The sequence below is a fragment of the Geotrypetes seraphini genome, chromosome 15, assembly GCF_902459505.1.
Source record: "Geotrypetes seraphini chromosome 15, aGeoSer1.1, whole genome shotgun sequence".
Classification (NCBI taxonomy): Eukaryota; Metazoa; Chordata; class Amphibia; order Gymnophiona; family Dermophiidae; genus Geotrypetes; species Geotrypetes seraphini.
The window spans coordinates 61,746,879-61,774,571 of NC_047098.1; the positions used below are offsets into that span (position 1 = coordinate 61,746,879).

Below are 27,693 nucleotides of genomic sequence, written 5' to 3' on the forward strand. Positions count from 1 at the left end.
GTAGTTGGGAGACATCCAGACCATCTCATTTTAACTGGGCAGCTGGTTGTGGTCCAGTTTTCAATCATTTTCCTCCCTGACAATAAATAAATCAATCTATTGGAGGTAACACCTTAGTAGTATAACCTCAAACTTCCAACAAATATTTCATAAACATTTTTGTACCTGAAGTAAGACTGTTTTTCATGAAAGTTTATAAATCTTCTTTGGCTATTTTCCAGGTTCTACATTTTCACTCTCAGAAAGGCATTATCTTTCATAATAGTGGTATTCACATTGGCCACCCCCACGAGTTATTTGTCAGAAGTTCCCAGTTTTTCAGAGTGTTAGCAAACTATTATCATAAATCAGACATTTAGACTGCATCCCTCTAGAGAATGCCAAGATTTCATCAAAACGAATAGCAACATATTTCTCCAAGGCTTTAGTTGCTAACCATATAAAATCTAATATCATAACAGCGTGTCTCGCAAAATCACTTGCATCTCTCAACATGAATCATTAATACTCCAAGAACAGCAGGCACCAAATGCTTATGGCCTCCCAATTTTTGCCATTTGCTCACTTCTGATCTGAAAAGGGTATTGCGTTCAAAAGCGAATCAATACTATAAAAAAAACATCTTATTTTCTTTGTTTTCTTTTATTTCTTTTTATAACCTAGCCTTTTTTTTTTTTTTTAGCGATTTGTGTGATACAATATATTTTTCATTTTATTTGATTATAAGCACACACAATAAATTCACATTCTAAAGCAAATATAAAAGCCACATCATGGAAAAGAGAAGGACAGAATATTTAAATCTTCAAATCATCACAGGAAATATTTGCCTATACAACCTAACCTTTACATTTTTAAGCTGTGTGAACCTCATCAGCTTCCAAAATCTTTGGGGAACCCCAGGTCATCCCTATCCCTATCACTATCCCTCTCCCATCTCTCAAATCTTTACCATGTTACGGACTTTTACAAGTTTAACCACATTTCCTCTGATTTCCTTTAAACCTGCTACATTATACTGTAGGAATCTTCACCACTGTTGTATTTGTAGCCTCCAGTAATATAGCGAATTGCTGTTCTATAGTAATGTAATTTTTTTTGTCTGCAATAAATGCTTGGGGAGTTAGACATGAATGGTGCTATAGGCCCTTTGGTTTACAGGAGATTAATGTACAGCCTGTGAGTTTGCTTATTCAAACAAGAGTCTGCAAGGCCACTCTTTCCATTAATTTTCAAATATGGGTTTTGAAAAGAATTAAAAATAACAAAGTAAGCATGTTTAATGGAATCTATCCAAAAAAGTGCACTAATCCTTCAGCTGGACTTGAGTAGTGCTTTCGATTTGGTCGATCATGCTATCCTAATTGGCTTGGAAACAATAGGTCTCTCCGGTAATGTATTAAATTGGTTCCAAGGATTCTTGACTAAACGATCGTACCGAGTCTATAGCGATAATAATCAATCCTCCAGCTGGGTAAACCTATGCGGAGTCCCACAGGGTTCCCCCCTATCCCCTACTCTGTTCAACATTTACCTTTCCCCATTAGCGAATCTACTGCAAAAATTAAAAATCAAAATTTTACATCTACGCCGATGACATCACCTTAATCCTCCCCCTAACAAGCCTGACTCCTGAGACGAGGAATCATCTAGCTTTAACTTTAAAGCAAATCGAATCATGGATGACTGAGTTCAAACTGAAACTCAACGCAGAAAAAAACAAATTCTTCCTAGCAAGCCCGAATGCCAAAATCAAGGACACTTCAATTTCCCTGAACGGACAGAACTTCCCTTTTGTCGACACCATAAAAATCCTGGGAGTGACACTGGACCGTCACCTCCCTCTAGATACTCACACAGAGCTATTGATCAAAAAAGGCTTCTCGACAATATGGAAATTAAGAACCATCGGAAAGTTCTTCGATGCAGCATCCTTCCGATTACTGGTTCAATCCTCAATTTTAAACCTCGAGACTACAACGGGAACTCCCGGCAGCCATTCTGATGACGGCTCTGCACAGGGCAGGAGCATAGGAAGATAGCTCCTGCCCCGCTTCACTGCTAGATCACCATGTAAGGTTCTGGGGACGCAGATTTGGGTTCGCTGTCCTTTATTAATTATTGTATGGTGGTTTTTGACTCTGTAATTTACACATGTGATTTGTACACTGCCCTACCCCCACAATCTGCCCATTCTTCACCTATGTGTATGGCCACTTCAAACTATGCTGTATCACATTTAGGCTGACACTTAATATCAACCAGAACCTGCATAGCTTCTAGATAGCAGCCAAAATTGTATCCCGGCCCAGGTCCTATGCACTCAGAGAGGAACGATCTCTGCTTTCAGCATCTTATAACCCTGGCTATCAACCCTCCCGGCAAGTGCTTCTTACCTGCATCCTCCCGCTGCCGCCTCTTCGCTCCCCTGGCCCGACACCGAAGCGGGGAAAGAGGAGACTAAAGCACCCGCACTGCCCCCCCCCCCCCGGCAAACACGCAACACGTAGTCTCAAGACTACAACGGGAACTCACGGCAGCCATTCTGATGACGGCTCTGCACAGGGCAGGAGCATAGGAAGATGGCTCCTGCCCTGCTTCACCGCTAGACCACCAGGTAAGGTTCCGAGGAGGCTTGGACGACTTAAAAATAGCCAAAAAATGAAAATACAGTCAAACCTCGGCTTGCGAGTAACCCGGTTTGCGAGTGTTTTGCAAGACAAGCAAAACATTCTCGCAAACCGAGTGTTGACTCGATTTGCGAGCACTCCCCGATAACTGGCATCGCTCCCCCCCACTTGCAAAGGGCCCCCTCCCGCTCGAATCGGCACCCCCCCCGGCTCGAATAGGTGAGAATAGGGGAGAATCTCGGCGAGAGGGAGAATTAGAAAGGCTTGAGCATGCGCAGATGCATGCTCAAAGCCGGCAGAGACTGGGAAGAAGAAGATCTTCAAGCGGCACCGGCACTTGTGGGCTGCGTGCCGGTGCCAAAGGGGGGGGAGTTAAAGTTGGTCGGGCGGGGGGTGCCTGTTCTCATGGGGGGTGCCGGATCACGCGGGGGGGGGGGGGACTTTGCGAGCGGGGGGAGCAGCGCCCTGGCCTCGGGGGCGGTGGGGTGGGAACGTATCAAAGCGAGTTTCCATTATTTCCTATGGGGAAACTTGCTTTGATAAATGAGCATTTTGGATTACGAGCATGCTCCTGGAATGGATTATGCTCATAATCCAAGGTACCACTGTAGGTTTTTTGTTAAAAAAATTACGAATAACCAAATCTGCGGATACTGAAACCGCAGATTCGGAGGGAGAAGTGTAATCTGTTAGTGCATAGTGATATAGCTGCGCTGACTGATTAGCACAAAACATGCTTACTTTCTGCCCTGACTCACCCCAGCACTAAAATATAAAATATCTTTTTTAGCACATGGGAAGCATGTGCAGATGCCAAAATTACTGTGGAACGCCTGGGCATGCCCCATAATAAGGCATTTTAAACTGTGGTAAGCACGCACTTGTGCTTACCATAGAAACATGACAGCAGATTAAGGCCAAATGGCCCTTCCAGTCTGCTTATCCACAGCATCCACTATCTCCTCTTCTCCCTATAGGCTAAGGCTCTTTACACCTGCATTGTGAGGTCATAGAGGTTATAAAAACATGAGGGCAGTTAAAGTCCAAATTGCCCATCCACAGCATCCACTATGTCTTCCTCTCCCTATAGGCTAAGGTACTTAATACTTGCATTGTGAGGTCATAGAGCTTTATGGTTACACAAACACAGAAACTTGACAGCAGATAAAGGCCAAATGGCCCAGCCAGTCTATCTATCTGCTGCATCCACTATCTCCTCCTCTCCTTAAGACAAACATGTCAAACACAAGGCCCGCCTGGCCATTTTATGTGGCCCGTGGTGACTGTGCCACATCTAAGTGCCTGACTGTGCAGCCCCAGTCCCAGTGGTGCTCCAAGCGCCTGAACGCACTGTCCCACTCCCAGCAGCGCTCCTAGCTCCTCATCACACTGCCTCAGTACCCATTTGCAGGCAAGGACTCAGTCCCAGTGTAAAAGCGAGGTTGGAGTAGGGTGCTCCACACAAGTGCCTGACCACTCCACAGGTAGAGTAAGGAAGGATCTATACTTCTACTAAGACTAAGTATCTTAATAAAAAATTTGGCCCTTGACTTAGCCGTGTTTTAGATTTCAGCCCCTTATGTGATTGAGTTTGATACCCCTGCCTTAAGAGATCCTATGTGCCTGTCTCACACTTTCTTGAATTCAGACACAATCTTTGTCTCTACCACCTGTACCAGGAGACTATTCCATCACCCTTTCCGTAGAAATGTATTTCCTTAGATTACTGCTGCTTAGTAAAAGAACCTCCTAGCTGAAGTATTAAATGTAAGCATGGAAGAGCTAAACAATGCATAGTTCATATAAAGTGTATCCATATAAAGTATATAGCTATAATGTTCATTACCATGAAAGATAGCAAGGTGCTGGTAATAAAGAAAAAAGAAACAAGCAATCATCGGTTTTCTTCATATCAGGGGAACTCCTAAAACAAGCCACGGAAGCTTACGTAAGCTTTGCAAACTCACCTTAGAAGTAAATTGCAATGCTTAATGTGTTAATTAGAAAATATATCAAATGCCCTGGCATCCAAAATTATTTTTGCACACTCAATAAAGAACTGTACTGTCTCTGGTAGGCCATGAAAGGATTTCCATGAAATGATCTGGAAATCTAAGTTCTACAAGTTCCAGAATGCAAAAGTCGAAAAAAAAGTTGAAAAAAAAAGCACTGGCATCATAAAGTCATATATTTTTGTTAAATATAGATCTCTTTGGGACAACAAAAAAACACAATATATTCATTGCCTCAGCTATAGCAGAAAGGCTGGGCTGGTCATTAAAAAGAAATACAGCATAGAGGTTTTGGATTTATTATAGGGAGTTTGTTATTTGCAATAAAAAAATGTCCTCCATTAATGGAAACAGCTGTTGGTTTAATAACCCTAGAAAAGATCATTAAATTACTCCACATTTCCCAGAAACAGATGGAAGAAATGCAAAAGTGTTAAAGCATATGGAAGAACATATTGAAATCCAGCAACACCCTACAGTAGCCAGGATTGCTACTAAAATGGCCTTTGAATTCATTTTTATCTGGCTGAGGTGTGTGATTTCAAGATTAAGCGTCAAAGTGAAAAGCAAAATTAAAAGGAGATGGATTGTTTAGCACAGGTACAGCAGTGACTGTAATATTTTACATTAATTGCCTGCCTAGACTCATTTCTCTCTCATCCATATTTAGCTAGATTTTATTGTATCAGACTTCACCTGGAAGAGAGAGAATTTATCTGAGGCTGGAGCAGAATGATATAGGGTAGGAATGTGCACAGGGTAAAACATTTTCAGTTTGTTTGTGGTATCTTTGGGCTTTTTTGCCCCCTAATTTTTAACATGCATTCATTCATGGATCTTTAAGGTTCATTCAATCGATTTAGGTGCTCATTTTCAAAAAAGTAAAATGTCCAAATCATGGCATACAGGGGGAGCTGGATATTTTTGTCGCCAAACCGTTCCAATTCACTATTTTCAAAACCTATTTTCTAGATGGATGTCTAAGCTACTCATCCACAGCTCATCTAAATCTCAAGGGGGTGTGTTAGAGGCGTGGTGTGGGTGGGACGAGGGTGGGCTTATGACTTGGAGCACATCCCCCCTTCTGCCTGCTTAAATTACTTTGAAAATTGGCCGGACTGTTTATAGTATTTACATGTACAACTGTCTTTTATTGCACCAATCACACGTCTAGATTATAGATGCACTATTGGTGCCTAAATTTGGAGTGCCAGTTTATAGAATCCCCTTTTAGGTCTTCTGTTGGTACCCACATAGATTGTAAACCCTCTTGGAAACAAAACTTGGAGATGACGTCTAAATAATCCAACTTTCCCTTTCAGTTCCCATACAGGCAGCTTGGAGATCTACCATGAAGACGGGCTACTGGGCTAGACTGACCATTGGTCTGATCCAATAAGGCTATTTTTATGTACTGCACCAAATATAGTGGGGTCTGTATCAAAAGCCAGAAACTTAAGGACCTAGGTATTCTACAAATGAACATAAGAATAGCCTTACTGGATCAGATCAATGGTCCATCTAGCCCAGTAGGCCGACTTCACAGAAGCCAATCCAGGTCACAAGTACCTGGCAAAAACCCAAATTGTAACAGCATTTCAGAACTGAGATTGTAAAGTCATGATGCCTCATTCCACCAATGCCTAAGAGTGCCTCCAATGAGTTCCTCCAATGCCTCAGCAGTGACGTCACAATGGCTTGATTGTCCTATACTTGGCTCACATAAGAATAATCTTACTAGATCAGACCAATGGCCCATCTAGCCCAGTAGCCCATCTTCATGGAAGCCAATCCAGGTCACAACTACCTGGTAAAAACCCAAATAGTAGCAGCATTCCATGCCATCAATCCAGGGCAAACAGTGGCTTCTCCCATATCTGTCTCAACAGCAGTCTATGGACGTTTCCTCCAGGAACTTGTCCAAACCTTTTTTAAACCAATTACATTAACCGTTCTTACCACATCCTCTGCCTTCCAGAGCTTAACTATTCTCTCAGTGACAAAATATTTCCTATTGGTTTTAAATGTATTATTCTGTAACTTCATCGAGTATCACAGATGTGACAGTGGGAGACTGGAGGCAGTCAAATACCTGAACTGCATTAAACAGACACAAATAAAGCGACAAAACTAAAAGGGATGACAGCTTTTGTGGCAAGAGTGTTACTTATGGGCCAGAAAGCTATTTTAACCAACTGGTTGTCCCAGGACCCGCCCTCATATACAGTGGAGATCCTTGATAATCATACATGCCACTTTAGAGCAGAGACAGGTTGGTGACCTTGACTGAAGCTGGGGTCGCCGATTTTCTCAGATTTGAGAACACTTTTGGATGGACCTTACGCCCCGAGCTCGTGGTAGATTATTGAATTTGTGAAGATGATCACATATTATATGTTGTGTTACTGGACTCGAACCCTATAGACATGGGGGGGGGATTGGTTTGTGCAAGGTAAGAGTTTTTGAATGTTTATTCTAGCACTTTGTAAACATCTTAATAAAAATTATTTCAACAAAAAAAAACCAGACACAAATAAAGCAAATCTTTTTCAGAGAAAATAATGCTCTAGGTTTCATTTCATTTTTAAGATTTATAAATCCGCCTTATACCAAGGTGGGGTACAAAGTAAAACACATATACCTTTCAAAAACTAACAAAACAAAAAACTGAACACAATAAAAAGGTGAGCTGTTATGGTCCATCATGAAGTACTCTGTGTTGCCAAATTCCCCTTTAACAGGCATTTAAATAGCCACATTTAAATGCTTCGTGATAGGCTATAACAGCTAAGTTTTTCTGCCTCCAAAGGCCAATAGCGAGCCTGTTCCATAAGCTAGGCACAGCAGTGGAGTAACATTACAAATTACATTACATTACATTACATTACATTACAATTCAAGTCAAATATGGCAAAATAATGAAACACCTAACAAACAGATTTCCTTGGAGTACAGACATCCTTTAGGTATATACCAGCAGATCTTATCTGATAAACATAAGCATGATTCCTGGTACAAAGTTTTATGGATCATCAGCAACAGTTTTATATTTGATTCTTTGCAATTGGAAGCTACTGTAGCTTCCGAAGGAAAGGAAAAATATGATATTAGAAAATGCTCCATGATAGTAGAATTAGGAGGAACTTCGGAATACATTTCTTCATGGTACATGGGTACAGAAAATGGACTGTCATTGGAAGTGGGAAAAACGAGAACCGTAAATGTAAAAAGTGCGGGTGCGGATTCTGAATAGGATTTCATATAGAAATTATCCATTGGCATGAAGATAAGAACAAAGCCAGAGATTGCTGGGGTCCATAGGATTGGGACAGAGCTAGAATTAAGCAGACTGGGTAGGTTGGAGAATGACATGGTGACAAAATTTATAACTGTTCCCGTCCCCGCGGGTAACTGCGGGAAACCATCTCCATGTCATTCTTTAAGGAGAGAGGGAAAAGTTAGAGTATGAATGGGTACAACCACTGACCGTCACGTCTTACACTGAAGGACTGAGGTTGAGATAGACACGGGATTGTTTCCCACAGTTATTCGCAGGGATGGGAACGGTGATGAATTTTGTTGGTACTAAAAGAAAGCACAGCCTATGAAGCCATAGAGTAGTTGGGTTAGTGCCAAAGCTCCTAGAGGTGTGCACAGCAGATTTGTTTGTTTGGATGGATGGACAAGGAGAGCCAGAGGCAGAGATACTAAATTTGTCCTTACATTGGTGACATTCAGCCACTTTGTGGATAAATAATTTGTATTATCTCCCTAAGGGCTCAAAAACTATTAACCAAGAGGAAGCCTGTGATTTAATCAACTCTCCTGACAGTTTGGATGTTTCAAAGTTTCTTGAATCTTCTTAAGAAACTATATAGTGAAAACAGGAATGTTGCTGGTTTCCTTCCAAAGAAAAAAAAAGATGATAGTTTTGAAAGCTTATTTTCCTAAAAAAAACAAATAAATAATAGATAGATAGAACTGATAGATAGATATTATTTATGGTCAGCCTATCATAATGTTTACAGATCTACCTAAATGAGGCAAAAGGATTTCTTGCAGCCAAGGTCTACGACTTTGGGAAGCCTCCTTTTTCCTGAAGTTTCCCTGCAAGTATCTGGCAACCTAAAAGAACAGCCCCTATATTTATGTACCCCACACATTTAGAATTTTTTTTTTTAGATAATACAAAGCTAAATAATCTTTAATGGGGGCATTCAGAACGGTGAGGTGATCAGACATCAGTTGAGGCAATTCAATATTTTGAAAGAAATCATCCCTGTTTCACTCAGACAAAGACTGTTGCGAATAGAGGGCCTCATAGAATTGGACAAATTGTTGCTGAATCTCCTCTTCCCTAGTATACAGGATTCCCCTTTTATCTTTATTGGACAGGAGATCAGTGAGGATTAGTGGAGGCGGGATTCTCCTTCCCTAAAAGGAAAGTTCTTTACATAGCTGTGTTGGTAGTTAAAAAACTCTTGTTGCAACATTGGGCGTCCAATCGGGTGGCCTCTTTATCCCGCTGGCTTAATAGGACTGCTCAGTTGGCCCAGTATGAAATACAACGGACTCCCCAAGACAGGGAGGGTGGAACATCAGTATTATGTGGGTCTTAAGAAAGATGTCTTGTTACTTGGCCCCAACAGAGGGTTAGAGGTAGAAGTGTGAAGAAAATTTAGAGGACTTGGGATGCCAAGATATAAGAGTTTCCTTGATTCCTAAGTTGGAGGGAGACTTACATTTTTTGAGAAAAGCCAGGTTTTCAGATGTTTGCGGAAAACTTGGAGAGAGCTCAAATTCCGAAGAGGGGAGATAAAGTTGTTCCAGAGCTCAGTGATTTTGAAGTGGAGGGAGGTCCCTAGCTTTCCTGTGTGGGAAATGCCTTTTAGCGAGAGGAAGGATAGTTTTAATTTGTGGGAGGATCTGGTGGTATTAGGGTTTGAGGAATTCCAAGAAAGAGGGATAAAGGGAGGGATATCATTCGTGCCACAGCTTTATTTATACAGGACACAAACTTTGGAATTCTAAACCTCTTCATCTTACACCACCTTCAAAAAGCTTTTCAAACTTTCTCTTTTTAATCAAGATGTAGGGAATATACTTCTTTTTTTTTCTCTTTCTCAACGTTCTCTCTTCTTTATAGCTTATTCTGAACTTTTATTGTTAACCACCTAGATGCCATCTGGAAATTGGCAGTATATCAAATAGCAGGAGATAAAAAATCTTCTTACCTTTAAGCAGCAATCATATTTTTGAATATTGACCCCCCCCCCTAACTTCTAAAGTTAGGGCCCTAAAGTTTTTGAATATTAGTCATAGTATCTTAGCAGATGATGGCAGAATAAGACCAACTCACCTATCCAATCTGTCCAGCCATTTTCAACCATTCTATGGTGATATATCTTATCTGGCAGGATAGGCCTAGTCTGGGGTAGGAATGGGGTGGCACACTCCTTCAAATGCTTTGGGTGTTAATGCTTAATCGGCCTCCCTCATCCTTGTCAATATGATTTCCTTACTCGTTTCCCACCAAAATATGTAGCTACACCTAGGGCTGCCAGCAAGTTTAAATCAGAACTGAAAACATTTTTATTTAAATATGTTTATAATATTTAAGATCCTTAAAATTCAGATTGGATATTTTGTCCCATCCCCCCCTTTTGTGATCTCCATTTTACCCTTCTCTCTTTTTCTTTTTTTTATAAAAAAAATTGTATTTCTTCCCCTCTTTCCATTTATATCTTATCCCATTTTGGTTGTGGGATTAATTGGGTAGTCTGATCCATTTAGTCTCAAGGAGGTATTCACGATCATGTTATTGGGACTTGCCAAGAAAATCTTGTTTTTTGGGGGATTCAGTTTTAGTTTTGAGTGCATAGTCCAATATTCTACCTTGGTAAGGACGGATGAGATGAATTGTTCTATCTCTTGGGTCAATGAGCACTCTTACCTGCATGCCCTCGTTTTCCGTGCGCTGTAGGTCCATGCAGGTAGGAGTGCGCATGCGCGCTTCCACGCATCTCTCTTTCCCAAGGCGGATGCCGGCTACAGGCGGCACAGAGGCTGTCTGCCACGGCATCTGTCGGCGTCTGCCAACTGTGGCAGGCGCCTGCAGGCCGCAGCGGCTTGAGGCGGCTGTCGGCGGAGGGCAGACGCGAGGTAAGGGGTGTTGCTGTACAGGGGAAGAGGCAGGGGGGTAGAAAAAGGAAGGGAGACCTACTGCTGGATGGGGGAGCAGGAAAGAGGTGCTAGAGGGGAAGAAAAAGGAAGGGAGGCCTACTGCTGGACGGGGGAGCAGGAAAGAGGTGCTGATGGACAGGGAAGAGATTAAAAAAAGGGAGAAGGGGAGCAGTGAAGGGGTGGTGGTGGACACAGGGAAGGTAAAAGGAAGGGAGAATGGGTGGACAGCCGAGGAAAAAGAAAGACAGAAATACAGAAGGAGAGGAGAAGAAGGAGAGATAGAGAGAAAGAAATAAAGACAGACACACACACATTGTGAGTTCAATTCCCACTGCAGCCCCCTGTGACCCTGGTCAAGTCACCCAACTATTGCCCCAGATACAAAATAAGTACCTCTCTCAACTATCTAAACTCCCCCTCAGAATCTGCTCTTCCCATATCCCCCCACAACCTTACATCACCACAAAGTATCTGTCCTTGCCACAAGGAACCCCACCAATGACATCTCTCCCATCCCAAAGACCCTAGCCAAAGCAATCCTTCACTCTCCCCTGGGTCCACCTTCCCCCTCCCTGGTACCCATTCATTTTTGCCTCTCAAATGTGCTTTAATTAGCATTTAAGATGTGTTTATGTAATTAACATATGTTATTAGTAAACAAGCCTCTGACAATTCTGAGGAAAGACTAAAAGGCTCTGGAAAAGAGACGACTGAGGGAAGACATAATTTACTCCTTTGTACAATGCTTAGAATTTTGAATAAGCGATTAATCAAATCCATAATAAACATGAAACTTGAAAATCCTGAGTGGAGTAGAACGGGTACAAATAGATCGATTTTTCACTCCGTCAAAAATTACAAAGACTAGGGGACACTCGAAGTTATAGGGAAATACTTTTAAAATCAATAGGAGGAAATTTTTTTCACTTGGAGAATAGTTAAGCTCTGGAACGCATTGCCAGAGGTTGTGGTAAGAGCAGATATTGTAGCTGGTTTTAAGAAAGGTGTGAACAATTTCCTGGAAGAAAAGTTCATAGTCTGTTATTCAGAAAGACATGGGGGAAAGCCGCTGTTTGCCCTAGATCGGTAGCATGAAATGTTGCTACTCCATGGGTTTTGGCCAGATACTAGGAACCTGGATTGGCCACCGTGAGAACAGGCTACTGGGTTTGATGGATCATTGGTCTGACCCAGTAAGGCTATTCTTATTAAATAACACATTAAAATACATTGACTCCTTCATTTGAAGGGTTTCCGAGCATGCACGGATGATTGTGACAACATATCCACATGCTCAGAGGCCCTCCAGACGTACCCGGGAGGTTGGGCCTTTCCAAAACCTGGAACGCCTTGCTGCTTCATCTTCATTAATTTTTAGGAAACTGATTAAAACAGTATTGTTTGAGCGATACTACTCGTGCAAATGGGAATGATAAACTTGAGGTAATGCTGGTTTTATGTATGAAACTGATTTTACAATTATTTGTTATGTTATAATGGTCATATGTCTGCTGAGATGCTATTGATTGTAATTGTCTATGTTTGCATTATGTTTTCTGTAACTCGCTCAGAATTGTAGGATGTGCAAGTAAGAATTTTTTTAAATAAAGGTGTAATTGCACACACTAAAATGTTAACATACTTTAGGAAAGTAGACACATGATGGCAGATAAGGGCCAAATGGCCCATCCAGTATGTCCATTCTCAGCATCTACTTTATCCTCCTCTTCTTCCTATTACTCTAGATCCCACATTCCTGCCTCATGCGTTCATAAATTCAGACACAGTACTTGTCTCCATTACCTCCACCAGGAGGCTATTCCACAGCCCACCACCCTTTCCATAAACAAAATGATTTCCTTAAATTATTCCTAAGCCTATAACCTCTTAACTTAATCTTATGCCCTCTCAATGCAGAGTTTTTCAATTGAGCCTAGTCTTAAATTTGAAATGATATATTTGATACCTAAGAAAAGTAGAAGACTCAATATTATTGGTTGAAATTCACTACCATGGCCCTATTTAGAATGTTCCTCAGTTATTTAATTTGTCCAAGATTATAAATGCTATGTAGTTACATGAGGTGACACATTTATCTATTGGCCGACCTTTTTAATCCTGTAGCACACAAACCCATCAAGAACAGGAAAAAAAAAATCAATAACACAATTTTCTGTAGTAGGAAAAAACCCACACAGCAGTTTTACTCATGCATGACTGCACCCGTCAAACCTCTTTGTACGATTACTCCCACCTTGATGTTAAGTTAGTCTTCTCTCCCTCTACTCAAACCAAGTGTTTTTTGCCTGTTTTCTTTCCACTGTTTTAAAAAGAGTATTTTAAAGCATCTCCGTGGAATGCTTTTTGGGTGAGATTAAAAATAATGCATTGCCAGAGGTTTTGATAAGTGATTAAACATAGCTGGTTTTAAGAAAGGTTTGGACAATTTTCTGGAGGGAAAGTCCATAGTCTGTTATTGAGACAGACATGGGAGAAGCCACTGTTTGCCCTGGATCAGTAGCATGGAATGTAGCTACTATTTGGGTTTTGGCCAGGTACTAGGAACCTGAATTGGCCACTGTGAAAAGGGGCTAGATGGATACTGGGTCTGACCTAGTAAGGTTATTTTTATGCTCTTATTTTAGGAAGTGAGAAGGGTTTAGGAATGAGTGGGTCTGAAAAGTTTGCAGCCCAACCAAGAAGGGAATGACATGTTGCCATAAAACTTACAAGCTATTCCACATATTCACCCCTAAGTTCAACACACTTGACACATCATATCTGAAGTTTCTGTAGCCCTTCCCAAAAATATTTTCTGGTCACAGAAATACTGTATCGCTGCTGCAATCACCTCCAAATCACTTGGAGGCCTTTAAAGGTTTGGAAACAGTAAATAGTCAGAAAGAGCAAGATCTGGTGAGTAGGGTGGATGGTCTATGTGCTGAAACCCCAACTGTGTCAAAACATCTATCATTTTGCCAGCTTTGTGAGCATGTGCATTGTCTTGCAAAATGAGAACTCCTTTCCACAACTTCCTTCTTACTTTTTCTTTTAATGCCTCCTTTAATCAGCACAGCAAATTACAGTAGTATCCTTCATTAACTGTTTGGCCTCTTGGAAGATAGTCAGTCATTTCAACACCTTCCTGATTCCAAAACACTGTGGCCACGACCTTTCATGCTGACTTTTGGGTCTTGATTTTCCTTGGCATCCAGACAGTTTTCTAAAAAAAGAGGACATGTATGGGTTTTCCCAGAAGTCTGGTAATCCTAGCTGCAGAGGAAAAAAAAAAGGTTGATATCTCCTAAGGTACTGGTCCAGCCTCCCCTTGCAGACTATTTGTTGGGTAAGGAATGTCTGAGCAATGGGCTAATAGAAGAAAGCATAGGAGAGTAGTAGTGTACGTCAATCAGGCTTTCTGTCATTGGTCTACCATAGAAAGGGGGAAGTGCTGAAGGAGGCACTGGGAAAGGAGTGAGGAAGTGATAGAGAAGCAGGGAAAGGAAAGAGTAGACAAATGCTGAAGAAAGGTACATGAACTGTGAAAGGGAGAACAGAGCTGAAGTGAAGGAAAGCTGGAAGAGGGGGTCATGGGCTGTGATACAAAGAGGTGTAGGATGGGCTGAAGAAAGAGAAACAGATGAGCACTGGGAGAGGAACTGTGTGAGATTCAAAGAGAAAGCGGGCTGAGAAAAGGTTCTGAGAAAAGAGATCAGGTCACAGGGAAGAAGCACTAAGGGGTGAAGAACGGGATGGAAGTGGCTGAAGGGGTGAGACTAGGGAGAAAAAGAAATATGAACAAGCAACAAAAAGATCATTTTTAGATCTTTCTGCTCACTGTTCAAATCTATCAGCTGCTCCCCACAACTGAGCGAGCCCAAGAATCACTCAGTGGAAGATATATCAATTGGGCTGGGTAAGTTTTGGGGAGCTGGTTTTATTTTCATATTATATGATCACCAATTTTTATTATAATAAGTTTTTTCATATTTAAATATTTGGGATTTTATTTGTGGGATTTGCTTGTTAGATTTTTGTTTTATATGGTTCATGATCCTTTATTTGATTATTGTGTATAGTACAAGTGCTTCTATGTCTTCCTCTTTATAATACAATTATCTTAAAGTCTCATCTTTTTCGTGTACATTTATTTGATTAGACTGAACAGTATCCAAATGAGTTAGCTTTCTACATGTTAGATGGAGGAACATATACTTAAATAAACCTACATTGATAAAAGGAGAAAAGGGGACCTCAGACTAAAACAAATCCTGATCATATCTGGTTTAGAGGTCACAGACATCGGTTGTAAATAAAAATAAAATAAAATCATCTTTCTTGAGTTCTTATCTTGACATAACTCTAGGGTTTTTTGCTGGCTATACAGATACAGCGTTATATGATAAAGCTATTGTCCCGTCATGTGGAAGTTTTCAATGATTTTTGTTTGAAAGTCAAGGTTAAAACACAAGTAAGATCAGAATGATCCCCCCACCAACACCAAACATGCAAGAAAACAGCATCTTCCTGTTTATAATATCTTATAACGTAAGACACCTTCAGGCATCCCAACCAACTTTAATCAAAATGTAATTAAATACTACTAAGCTCATATGCAAGAAGAACGACAACAACAAAAAAAGATTGTTTATCCCTTAAAGCCAAAGGGGGAAAAAAAGAACCAAAAAACATGATGCTGATTTAATATTTGAGATTTATTAGCCGAGTTCAACTAGGCTCTTGGCTACATTCAAGTCTTAAAATGATTACATTTGAATATGTTAGTGAATTTTTTGTTAGCATATGAAATGAGAAATAGAGGGGTTTGAGGATAGCTGTGTTTTCTTGTCTAGTTTGCTACTGAAATATTTAGTGTTTTAATTAATTGCTGCCAAAATGCATAGTAATTGAACATTTCAACTAGTTCTGTAGAACTGTAAGCCAAATCATCATTTTACTGGTCAATATTTGACCCAGGTAGATATAATTTTTTTTTTAAAGTGCTGACTGCCATGGCTGAATTGGCCTCTAATATTCAATCAAGCAAAGGAGAGGGAATCCAAAGTACTGGAAATGAAGATAAATACAAATTACCACAATGAGCCTCCAAGGTTGGGTAGCTAAAATTTATTGAAGGACCCAACATGGCCGTGCTTCAGCAAATGCCTAGGTCAGGGGTCGTAAGTATTATAGTCAAGTTCTTAAAGTGTATTCCTTCAGCAATCAGCATTCAGTAAGATCATAATGTAGTTCTATGGTATGATACCACACTCAGTCACCAATATCAGCCATAGACTTAATCGAGTGACCACTGAAGTTATCGGGGTTCAGCCAATATTCAGTTCCAGTTCCCAGGTAACTATCCCAGCAAGTTATGGCTGCTTTGTCTGCAGTCCTACTTGCTCAGATGATAATCCAAGCCCTGATAGTGAATACCAGCAATACTTGAATAACTTCCAGGTTTGCCTCCAACTCTACCCTCAGACCACTGAAAATCTGCTCCTGACTTGCACAATGTTATTTAACCAAGCAGGAGTCTTACATAATATAACATAAAATCAGGCTTCTATACCGCATAACCCTAGAGTTCAATGCAGTGTACAAAAGATTAATTAATGACAAAAATAGAAGGAATGAAGATCTAATTGATTATACATTTTGAAAAGAGATACGTTTTAGTTGACTTCTGAAATTTAAGTAGGAGTGTGATGTACATACACCTAAGTGCATGTCGGATAAGCGCATGCTCCGGTTATCTGCAACCTGCCACCACGATCCCATTTTTTTACATTAAAGTCAACGGACGTAAACTCTGGATATTTGCACTTCTGGTAAGCACCCAATCCGCTTTTGCGCACTGTCATAGGTCCCACCTCTATTCTTTCACGTTACATTCACTCCGGTTAAATGCAATCACGGGTCCTCTATATTTATTGCATCGTATTTACTATCCCCCCACCCTCCTCCCCAGAACATCACAGCATCGAGAGCCGTCCTAGGCAGCAAGTAGAGGGGAGACCTATACCAGCGTGCCGAGCACTCACCAGCACCTTCCTCTCAGCATTGCTTACTGTTGCCGCCATCAACCCAAGTAGCTGCCGATACTGGCTAAACGACCGCCTGACTAAAAAGTGGTACTCCTGTTAAGTGCACACTCCGCTTTAGCGCACGTGGTGGTCTGGTCCGATCCAGAGACCTTGCACTTAAGTGGAGTCGACTGTAATAAGAAAGTGATGGAAGACCTTGTCATGAGAGGCTGCTTGAAAGGAGAGTGTACGGTCATGGTATTTCTTACTTTTACAACCCTTAACAGTTAATCAGTGCTGGATCTTTACCCTTTTAATTTGTAAAGTGCACAGGTATGAAGGGCAGAGCAAATTTTATTTCTATTACCTTTTTTTATGGAAAATTTATCTAAAAAAAAAAAAAGCTTTGTAATTGCAGAGACAATGACATAACAAAAGTCATAATGCAGCCAAAGAAGAGGGAGAAAGCACAGGAGAAATGGTACAGAAAGAACTGTAGCTACTTAAAATCATTTCTCCCATTTGTTTATGTCACAATTGGCTGCCATCACAATGTGTTAATGCAGTACACTGTAGCATTAGGTGAGGATAAAACGGTGCTGCCAGCTCAGCTCTTGTTCCCATGTTGTTTATGGCAACCCATTATGGGAGAGAGAGAAGAAATGCAAATCATTTATATGCAAGCGGACTACAGGGGCGCAATCCAAAACTGTCTTGTGGTCAGTCATCTGATCTAGTGGAAGCACTCAAAGCAAAATGTGACAGCACAATTTTATTTTCCTGTCTAGACCTAGTGGCGAACAGCTCCAAAACGTGTTTGGTTTGAATTTATAGGGGAAATGATTTGCAAGTTACTCTCTGGACATATTTAACTATAAGCAGTTCTCCTAAATCTGGGTTTAGCATTAGGACTTAGCACTTTATAACTGAGCAATCCCAAAAGTTCAACAATTCTCCCTCTCTTCCCTATACAGCATCTCTCCTTCCCTTTGTGTCCAATAAGTATTCCTGCACCTTACCTAGCATTGCCCCATCTCACTCCTCTACAGGAACAGTACTCATGTCCCTCACTCTATCTCCACACCCTCTCCCCAAGCCACCCAATGGCATGCCTCCCTCCATCACCATCTCAGACAGTTTGCAGTTTTAATTCTACAGCAAAGCTGCACAGGACAACAGCTCTTTTCACATTGTGGCTGCCTCCTCCAGGTTGCCTCTGCCTCCTCTAAAAGAGGAAGTTATATCTGAGAAGGTTGGATCAGCCCACAGGAAACAGTCACAGCATGCAGAAAGCCACAGTCTTGCATGACTTTGGTGTAGAATTAAAACCATGGCTCGCCAGAGATGGTAAAAGAGGGAGGGATCAAAACCAGCACCCCTATGGAGTGCATCACTGCTGAGCGACAGGCCCAAGACTAATGTCAGAAAGTTCTGTTTTACACAGCAAGTGGTGGACGCTTGGAATGCTCTCCCAGAGGAGGTAGTGACGGAAACCTCCATTATGGGATTCAAGTGCAAGTTGGATGCACACCTCCCTGCAAATCACTTTGAGGGATATGGGAAAATAAAGTTTTCATCAGGGAACACCTAGGTCTTAAACAGGGAACACATGGATTGGCCTCCGCGTGTGCTGGTCACCGGACTAGATGGACCAAAGGTCTGATTCGGTGAAGGCATTTCTTATGTTCTTATGAGTAGGCCTGAATCCAGCATGGGCAGGCCCAGGTCTACCCAGGCCCACCCATCCTCAAATGGAAGAGTAGAAACAAAGAAATATAGAAACAGAAAATGATTATTCTATGATTTTCCAGCTGGACCTACTACATTTTTACTTGAGTAATATTTAATATTGTTGCACAGTTTCTGGCTCTCTTGTTATTTTTGGCATTTTTCCTCACCAGGTAGTAAGAGAGATAAGCAGCAAAACACGATTTAACATTTTTGTTTGTGCTTTTAATATTATTATGTTTCTTTAATATTTTACACCCTCCCCTCCTTTTACAAAACCGCAAAAGCATTTTTTAGCACAGGCCGGCGTGCTGAATGCTCTGTATTGCTCCCGACACTCATAGGAACTTTATGAGCATTTACAGTGCCGGCCTGCACTAAAAACTGCTTTTGCAGCTTTGTAAAAGGGAGGAGTTATGTACGTACGGTTCCAATTCACAAAGATTTTAGGCGGACTATAAGTTTTTTAAATGAATACATAAATAAAATTCTGTTCCTTCAGAATTTTTTTTTTAACTGTTAAAAGGCCATCTTAATGATGTGCATACTCTCAGCTAATATGACTTAGTAATTAGGCTACTCAGTGTTGTCATGTTTTAATCTTTTTAGAACTGGTGAAGACAAAATCTTGACCTCTTAAATGTCTGCCTGTATTTGTTACCCTTATAGAATATGAAAACTGACTTTTAATCTAAGGTGATGCTTAAACAATAGAGAAAACTGTGTATCAAGACTTATATTGTCACTCAGTTTGTAATGGATACATTTTTTTAATAATGTTACTTTATAGCTTCACAGTCAATATTGTCTCAGCCACTGTTTGCTTGAACTGTCCTTTTAGCAAAGAGAATTAAGATGTAAAGAGTTGTTAGGACAGAAGTGATATGCAGAGGTTATATTTTAGAGTCTAGCTCTTTGACGTGACCTGAGTAAAGATCTCTCTTGTCTGTTAGATGAGATTGATCTTGTGTGTTTCTTGTCTTGAGTTAATAAAATGGACACTGACAGAAACTGAGAGGTATTAATTATTGGCCCAGTCACATCTGATTTGTGTGGTGCTAATTGGGAGGTAGGATTGCAACTGGATGCCTTTACAATAAAGACTGTTAACCCCTTCTATGGCTTTATCTAGAATATTCACAAATGAAAGGAGAAATCCACCAATCAAGATTAGATAATGCTCTAAACCAGTGTTCTTCAACATTTTTACACCTATGGATTGGTGGAAATAAAAGAATTATTTTGTGGATTGGCAAACTACTAAGAATGAAATAAAAAAACCGTTTCCGCCCCATCTCCATGAACGCGGTTCCCGCAAACCATCTGATCCCATCCACACAAGCCTCAGTTATGATTTTATATTGAACGTATTTTATAAAAGTATAAAAATAAACAATATTCTGTACAATTGTCATTTTATAAATACAAATAATACAGAGCAAGGATCAACAAAACCCCTGTCTCCCCTTCACATATATCCCCTCTACTATCAAGAAAAATGAATAAGCCAAATTATTACAGAATGCTACACAGAAATATCATGCTAACAGAATACTGCAATCACACATAGCAGGAATAGTATTAGGGGAGTGCAACTAGGGCAGCTGCCCCCTGGTCAGAGAGAGCCCTAAGCCAGCTGGAAGCTAAAAAAGCACTGCCTGGGTTTTGCAGTCCCCAGTTATGTCTAACACCAGCTCTAACAGGATATATATTTCAAATCTGATATATTCTAACCAGAAAATAGAAATAAAATTATTTTTTTCTATCTTTTGTTGTCTCTGGTTTCTGCTTTCAACTTCTTTTCACTCTCTTCCTTCCAACGTCTTCCCTCTCTGTCTCTTCAATCCAGCATCTGCCCCTTCCATCCACTGTCTGCCTTCTCTCCCTTCCATATGGTATCTGCCTTCTTTCTATGCCCCTCTCCCCTTTCCATCCAGCCTGTGCCCCTCTCTTCTTTTTACATGATTCATTCTGCTCTCTTCATTTTTAACGCTCCTATACCAGATCTAGCATCTTTGTCCCTCTCTCCTTATTTCTCTGCTGACCCCCTTCCCAGCATCAATCTCTCTACTTTCTCATTCCTCCGTCTCTCCCCTTTCCCTCATCTGATCTCTCCATTCCACACTAACCCCTTCCACTCCTTTAATCTCCTTGCCAGCTGTTTCTTTCCTTTTTTCCTCCTCTCCTGTCCAGTAGTAACTTTCTTCCCTACTCCCCTCCCAGCAGAATCTCTCTCCTTTTCCCTCTCTCCCTCCAGGTCAAGTAGCAGCTCTCCCTTTATTTTCCCTTGTCCAGCAGCTTCCCAGCCTCTAAAAGTGGCTTCCTCCCCTTCCCTCCACTCCCCACCCAGCAGCTCTGAATACTTGATTGCAGCAGCGCAGCGATTCACTTAGGCAGCCTTGGGTCCTTTGATGGGTCACGCCGCCTCTGAGGAAACAGAAGTTGCATCATCAGAGGCGGGCCACAACTCAGTAAAAGCCCCACGGCTGCCAAAGTGAATTGCTGCGCTGTTGCAGGCAAGTACTGAATCAGGCCCCCCTGATCTCGCCGGCCCTGCACGGACCAGCAGGAAATTTCAGCGTGTTGATCTTGCCGGCCCTGCGCAAATTTTCTGTGGACTGGCACCAGTCCGCGGAGCGGTGGTTGAAGAACACTGCTCTAAACCATAAATGCTAACACATCTTAAACACACTAATAAACTATGCATGCCATTAAGGAAGAAAAAGCCTCAGATGTCCTGGTGTGTAACATGAATATATTAAAGGAATACAAATTCTTCAGCCTTCTATGCTCCAATCAAACTCTACTCATATATTGCATATCATTTAGTTTATCAAATTTGATTTCATAATAAACTTAAATTCCAAAAACCCATGCCTTCATTGTGATATGTGAAAGTGTTCTGTGTTCTTGTCTCCTGCAACAAAGCCGCTTAGAGAACAATATCGGCACCATCATACTACTTTTCTTTCCCTAATAAATCTTATTTCCTTAATTACTCTAAACCTTTTGTGATACAAACTTGCTCAACAATGCAACTATGTAACACTTATCTCATTTTGAAAAGTATTCGCTGTTTGAGGCTCAGCAGGATAACAAATGATCAAAGTGGTCTGGGTGCTCCATAACCTCAATTATTTTCCATAATGCAGTTGCTCCCCAACTCAGACCCGAGTTTCACCAATGAGGGCTTCCTCAGGAAGAGTATTCATGTGCCTTGGAAGCGAGCAACCCTCACGGTAACTGCATTCTTCTTGGCGCCAAAAATAATTGAACTCAACTGCCGCAGTGCTTTGTGCCATGAGTAAAGTGGCAGAAAAGCAAAATAAGTAATATTTACACAGCATTATTAGAGGGTTGTTTGTTGTTTTTTTTTGCCAATGAAAGAAAATGGTCCTGTAAAGGTGGTGTTATCAAGACTTGTTGCACTTTACACACTAGAACATCTGAGGCTTTTTCCTCCTTGATGGGGTGTATAGTTTATTGAAGTGTGTTTAAGATCCACTAGCATTTGTTGTTTATCTAGAATAGATAATTTCAATTAATTAGGCCAGGGTTGGTTTGTAAAAAGATTGCAGTTATTGAAAAATGCATCTATTAAAGTGTGGCTCACTGGTATAGCTGCCACCTCTGCTCCCACAGATTGTGAGATCAAATCCCAGTGCTGGTCCTCGTGACCGTGAGCAAGTCACTTAATCCTCCAGTGCCCACCGCTTTGAAATGCCAAAGCCACAAAAAGGCAGTATAGGTGTCCCCATTCCCTTTCCCTTTCAGCAAGTCCAGTATCCTGTTTCCAACAGTGGCCAACCCAGGTCAGAAGTACCTGTAGAAGCCCAGAGTAGCAGCATTCCAGAGCTGAGATTGTGATGTCATAATGCCTCATTCCACCAATGCCTAAGAGCCAGCCTCGTCAGTGATGTCACAATGGCTTGATTGTCCTATTCTCAGCTCACATAAGAATTGCTATACTGGGACAGACTGAATGTGGCTACTGGTAGAGCTGCTGCCTCTGCACCCAGAGGTTGTAAACTCAAATCCCAGTGCTGCTCCTTGTGACCCTAGGCAAGTCACTTAATCTTCCAGTGCCTATCACCTTGAATGTCAACTTTGAAATGTTAAAGCCACAAAAAGGCAGTATGCAAGTTCCCATTCCCTTCCCTTCTCATATGTGGAATCTTGATCTTGTCATTTACTACTCCATTCCGACCCTTGGATACTCTGTAGGTCAGTCCTGGCCATGTTTCTCTGTTTTCCACAGCTTCCTTCAATTGCTTGATGTTCATTCTGGTCGAGCTGTTTTGAAGCTTAAGATCCTTTGACTAAATGCCAGAGATATGCATATAACCTAACATTCTAGAAGTTATGCATGTAAATGTAAACTCTGCCCATGCTCCCACAGACTCCACCATTCCACTCCATCCCCTTTAATAAGAACATAAGAATAGCCTTACTGGGTCAGACCAATGGTCCAAGTCACAAGTACCTGGCCGATCCTGCCTCAAGAGCATACTGTGGACTTTTCTTCTAAGAACTTGTCCAAACCTTGCAACTCTTCAGCACCAACACATAGCACTCCTATATTTGGCTTTCTGCACCTTAGGACCATTTTGGTTATTACAGGTGACATTGCCTCACTAACTAGCACCTGTCTGGGAACTTTTGACATCATTTGTTGATTCCATTGACTACATTGAACTTCAAGACCAGCTTTGGTTAACGTAGGCATTTTTGCCTCATGGACAAGTACTAACCAAAGACTATTTGTCATTATTCAGGTATTTGTTTTCATGATTTTATAAATTTTATAATTTGGTTTTTATAACAAACCTGAGAGCATCCAGTACATTCACTCCGCTTTTTCTTGCACTCGTATGTGTAAGGGGTTTGGTTTTTTTTTTTTTTTCCAAATCTTTATTCCTTTTTTCATATACATCAAGTGTACAATAAATATAGCTCATCATATTACATTATCACTTGAAATTTCAAAACAAAATATTTCAACATAAATTTTTCCCCATCCCCATTCATATCTATACATATATGTTATACTTCCTATGTGTATTATTCAATTAAAATATGCAAATATTTATGCAAATATTTATTTACATTATTATATCCCCCTCCCACTCCTTCAAATTGTCACATAAGGAAAAAGAATAATAAATAATAATTAACCTTAATCATTATAATAATCTATTACTGGCCTCCACACATCCTGGAACCTTTTAAAACATCCATTTTGCACTGCAAGTAGTCTTTCCATTTTATACAGGTGACAAACTGAATTCCACCAAAAACTGTAGTTTAATCTAGTACAATTTTTCCAATTAAACGTTATTTGCTGGATCCCCACACCAGTAAGAATCATCAGAAGCTTGTTATTTGCTGCAGATATTTGGCATTTAGCTTTCATACACATACCAAAAATAACCGTATCATAGGACAATGCCACATGATTTTCCATCATTAGGTTAACTTGATCCCAGATCGATACCCAAAATGCCTGAATATATGGACAATAAAATAAAAGAAGATCCAAAGTTCCAATTTCAATTTTACAATGCCAACATCTATTAGATGTAAGGGATTTGTTGTTGTGGCAAAACCTTATTAAACCTTGACACGTTAACTGCTGTTATTACACATCCTCTGGCAACAAATTCCAGAGCTTAACTATTCATTGTCAAATTTTTTGATCAGTTGTTTTCCATAAAACTTTCATTTTCTTTTCTATTTTGCATAATAAATTCTTACCTTTTTAATGTTTGACTAATATTCATCAACACCCACAAAAGAGTGTGCACGCCAAGAGAACTGGGACAGATGATTCTTTATTAACTAAAAAGACCCGATACTGCCAGTGTTTTGGCTCTTGCCCTGCCTCAGGGGTCTGTAACATACAAAAATATTTGCATACATAAATCAAAATGTACAAATTAAAACAGGGATCTCAAAGTCCCTCCTTGAGGGCCGCAATCCAGTCGGGTTTTCAGGATTTCCCCAATGAATATGCATTGAAAGCAGTGCATGCACATAGATCTCATGCATATTCGTTGGGGAAATCCTGAAAACCCGACTGGATTGCGGCCCTCAAGGAGGGACTTTGAGACCCCTGAATTAAAACAACATTAAAAAATATCATCCTATATATATTCTCAAAAATTTTTAAACCTTTAAAACCAACCTCAATATATCTATTTTATTTTCTTCTATATAATCACACTTCTTACAATGGATAAGCCTGTGGATATAAAAGGGTAAAATGCTGATTGATATGAGGTTGGTTTTAAAGATTAGCCTGCGCTAAATGCTAAGATATACATTATATTCCTATGGGCATCTTAGCATTTAGAACACGCTAATCTTTAGCGGGCGCTAAATCGGTTAGTGCACCTTAATAAAAGGACTCCTAAGTGATGAATAATGCACTTAACAAGATAAGGGATAGCCAGCTACACAAACCCATATATTCCATGCCAGTGTCCGAACATGACCTGGCATTAAATATCTGGCATAATGCCAGCTATGATTTAAAAAAAATGCTGAATATTTACTGATACATGTATATGCTATGTAATATTTAAGTATCTTATTGTGTTTATTTTATTATTCATCAATTATACACTGCCTAGAAATGTGAATAATTGTGATGTATAAATATTTTAAATAAATAAATGCATTTATAACATAACATAAAACCTTGTTTATCAAAGATACCTATGTGATTTACAAAAGATAAAACCAGCACATTAACTGTTGAATTTACAATCAATTGATCCTCAGATGCACCACTCCACATTCAAACTTTCACCACGCTAAGCTTGATGTACAAAATCTTCCCTTGATCAATCTTATTTTATAGTATAATAACTTAATTTTGTTATCTTTATGTCATTTTAAATATGTTTTAAATATATTAGTAGTTAAATAAATTAAATCAATTTATAAACAACTTATCTTAACTCGTGGTCAGTACAGGGACGTCTTGTGCCAACATGTTTCGCGCTACGGCGCTTTTTCAAGGCTGAGTCCCTAGCATAAGACACAACCTATTATTAGGGCACACAAGCATATTCTAAACAATTTTAAAATAGCCTATTTTTATCTTCAAAAACTTCCTTACCTAGTTACTTATCGCCATCTGATTTGACCACCAATTTTAGATCAATAAAGATGGCGGCGGTTTGTTCCGCGCTCTATTAACGACTAATATATTTAAAACATATTTAAAATGATATAAAGATAACAAAATTAAGTTATTATACTATAAAATAAGATTGATCCAGGGAAGATTTTGCACATCAAGCTTAGCGTGGTGATAAAAGTTTGAATGTGGAGTGGTGCATCTGAGGATCAATATAACACTCATAGAAAGGTGGATTCGACGATAACTATTAGATGACAGGCTTATTTATGGAATAAATTCCCCCCAACCCCCAAACATGAGGAAGATCCCAATTATCTCCAATTTGGGAAAAATTAATTTAGGTCCCCTTTTATCAAGCTGCATAAAGGGTTTATTTTTATCACCGGCCTCTGTGTAAAAACTCTGACACTCATAGCTTTTACTGCAGCTGCCAGCGATTTTTTTAAAAACCCTAACGCGTCTTGATAAAAGGGGGCCTTAATATAATCTTTAATCTAATAGGTCATATGGAGTGGATTACAGGAACATAAAACAGTAAAAAAATATACAGAATATAAAAATTAAACAATCACAAAACATACTTAAACAATTACAAAATAATACAGCCCTTAAAGTAATTAGTTCTGGGGGACTTGAACAAAGAAGCTACAGGTGAATTGAGAAGGGGTTCACTGTTAATTTTAAATGGCCAATATTGTATTTGTGGGGTTTTCTGCTGTTTTTTATTATAATCCCCTGTGATGCAATTTGTTTTGCTAAAGGTAGAATATAAAGCGCAATAAATAAAAAAAATTAAATTTAGAAACTGACGAGTGCTCTGTAGGCAAACCAGGAGTTGTTCCTTGCAAAGCAGGGAGCCACACAGAGCATTCAGCGCGGCTCCCTGCGCTAATAACCACTATTGCGGTTTAATAAAAGGGGAGGTTAATGCCCAACCTAGATAAAAATTCAGGGTCATTATATGGGTAGAAGAGCGCCTGCTTTTCTCTCTTCCCCAAAAAGAAGGTCCCTCCTTTCTACGCCCCTTCTCAAACTGATTCCCACCCAAGAAGGATGCTTTATGGCATAGAAAATACCACTGAAGTTATTGAGGATAGTAACTTTAATGGTGAAAGCCATAAATCCCATTATACTGTGGTTTCTTGTCTAAAGTCACAGATATCTGATGCAGAATATCACATTTTTATTACTACATTTTTCTTGCTTCTGTTCTGTTTTCTCAATTCAGAAAAGTACTGCAGTGTTTAGCCAATATTATCTTGCTTTTCCCACTGCGGCTCAAATAATATGATAAATGTGGCACATGCTGATGGTATTATGCACAGAAAAAGTGCCCTAAAAGCAAGCATGAATTTTAGCTTTGAAGTGACTTTTTTTTCCAATTTCTCTCTTCTAATAACTGATTAAAATGCCAGCATATTAATGGACCAATTCATTTATGCTTCACTTAAGTATTAAAAAAAAAGTTTAGAGTAAGACATCAAGACAAATACATCAATATTGTGCTGTACAATTGCACATCAGTCCTGCGGAGTTTACAATCTAGTTAAGAGCCAGAAACCAGACAAGCGAGTTTAGGATATTTATGGTTAAAATCAAGGCTACGAAAATAAATCTCAATTGCCTGCTTCAAGCAAAACTTATGAAATGCCTTCAGGGATGGGGTGTAGGTCTTCGGGGGGGGGGGGAACAGACCTTTGGGGAGAGTTACAGACCTTTAAGGTGGGTGCAGGCCTTCGGGGGGGGAGGTGCAGTCCTTCGGGGGGTGCAGGCCTTCAGGGGTGGGGTGTAGGCCTTTGTGGGGGGGGGGGTGCAGGCCCTCGGGGGGACAGACCTTTGGGGGGGAGGTACAGGTCTTCAGGGGTGCGGGCCTTCAGGGGTGGGGTATAGGCCTTCAGGGGGGGTGAAGACCTTCAGGGGTGGGGTGTAGGCCTTCAGGGTTCAGAGAAGAGCAACAAAAATGATAA

At 40.3% G+C, this 27,693-nt stretch overlaps 1 long non-coding RNA gene across 1 annotated transcript in view; it reads right to left on the reverse strand.

Annotated features, from left to right (window-relative positions):
• Positions 1 to 13,806: 13,806 nt before the first annotated feature.
• LOC117349402 overlaps positions 13,807 to 27,693 on the reverse strand; it is a 38,834-nt gene continuing 24,947 nt past the window's right edge. The window contains exons 2-3 of the long non-coding RNA XR_004537151.1: positions 24,334 to 24,469; positions 13,807 to 14,048 (exon numbers count right to left, since the gene is read on the reverse strand). This is a non-coding gene — a long non-coding RNA (uncharacterized LOC117349402). The remainder of the gene's footprint in view (positions 14,049 to 24,333; positions 24,470 to 27,693) is intronic.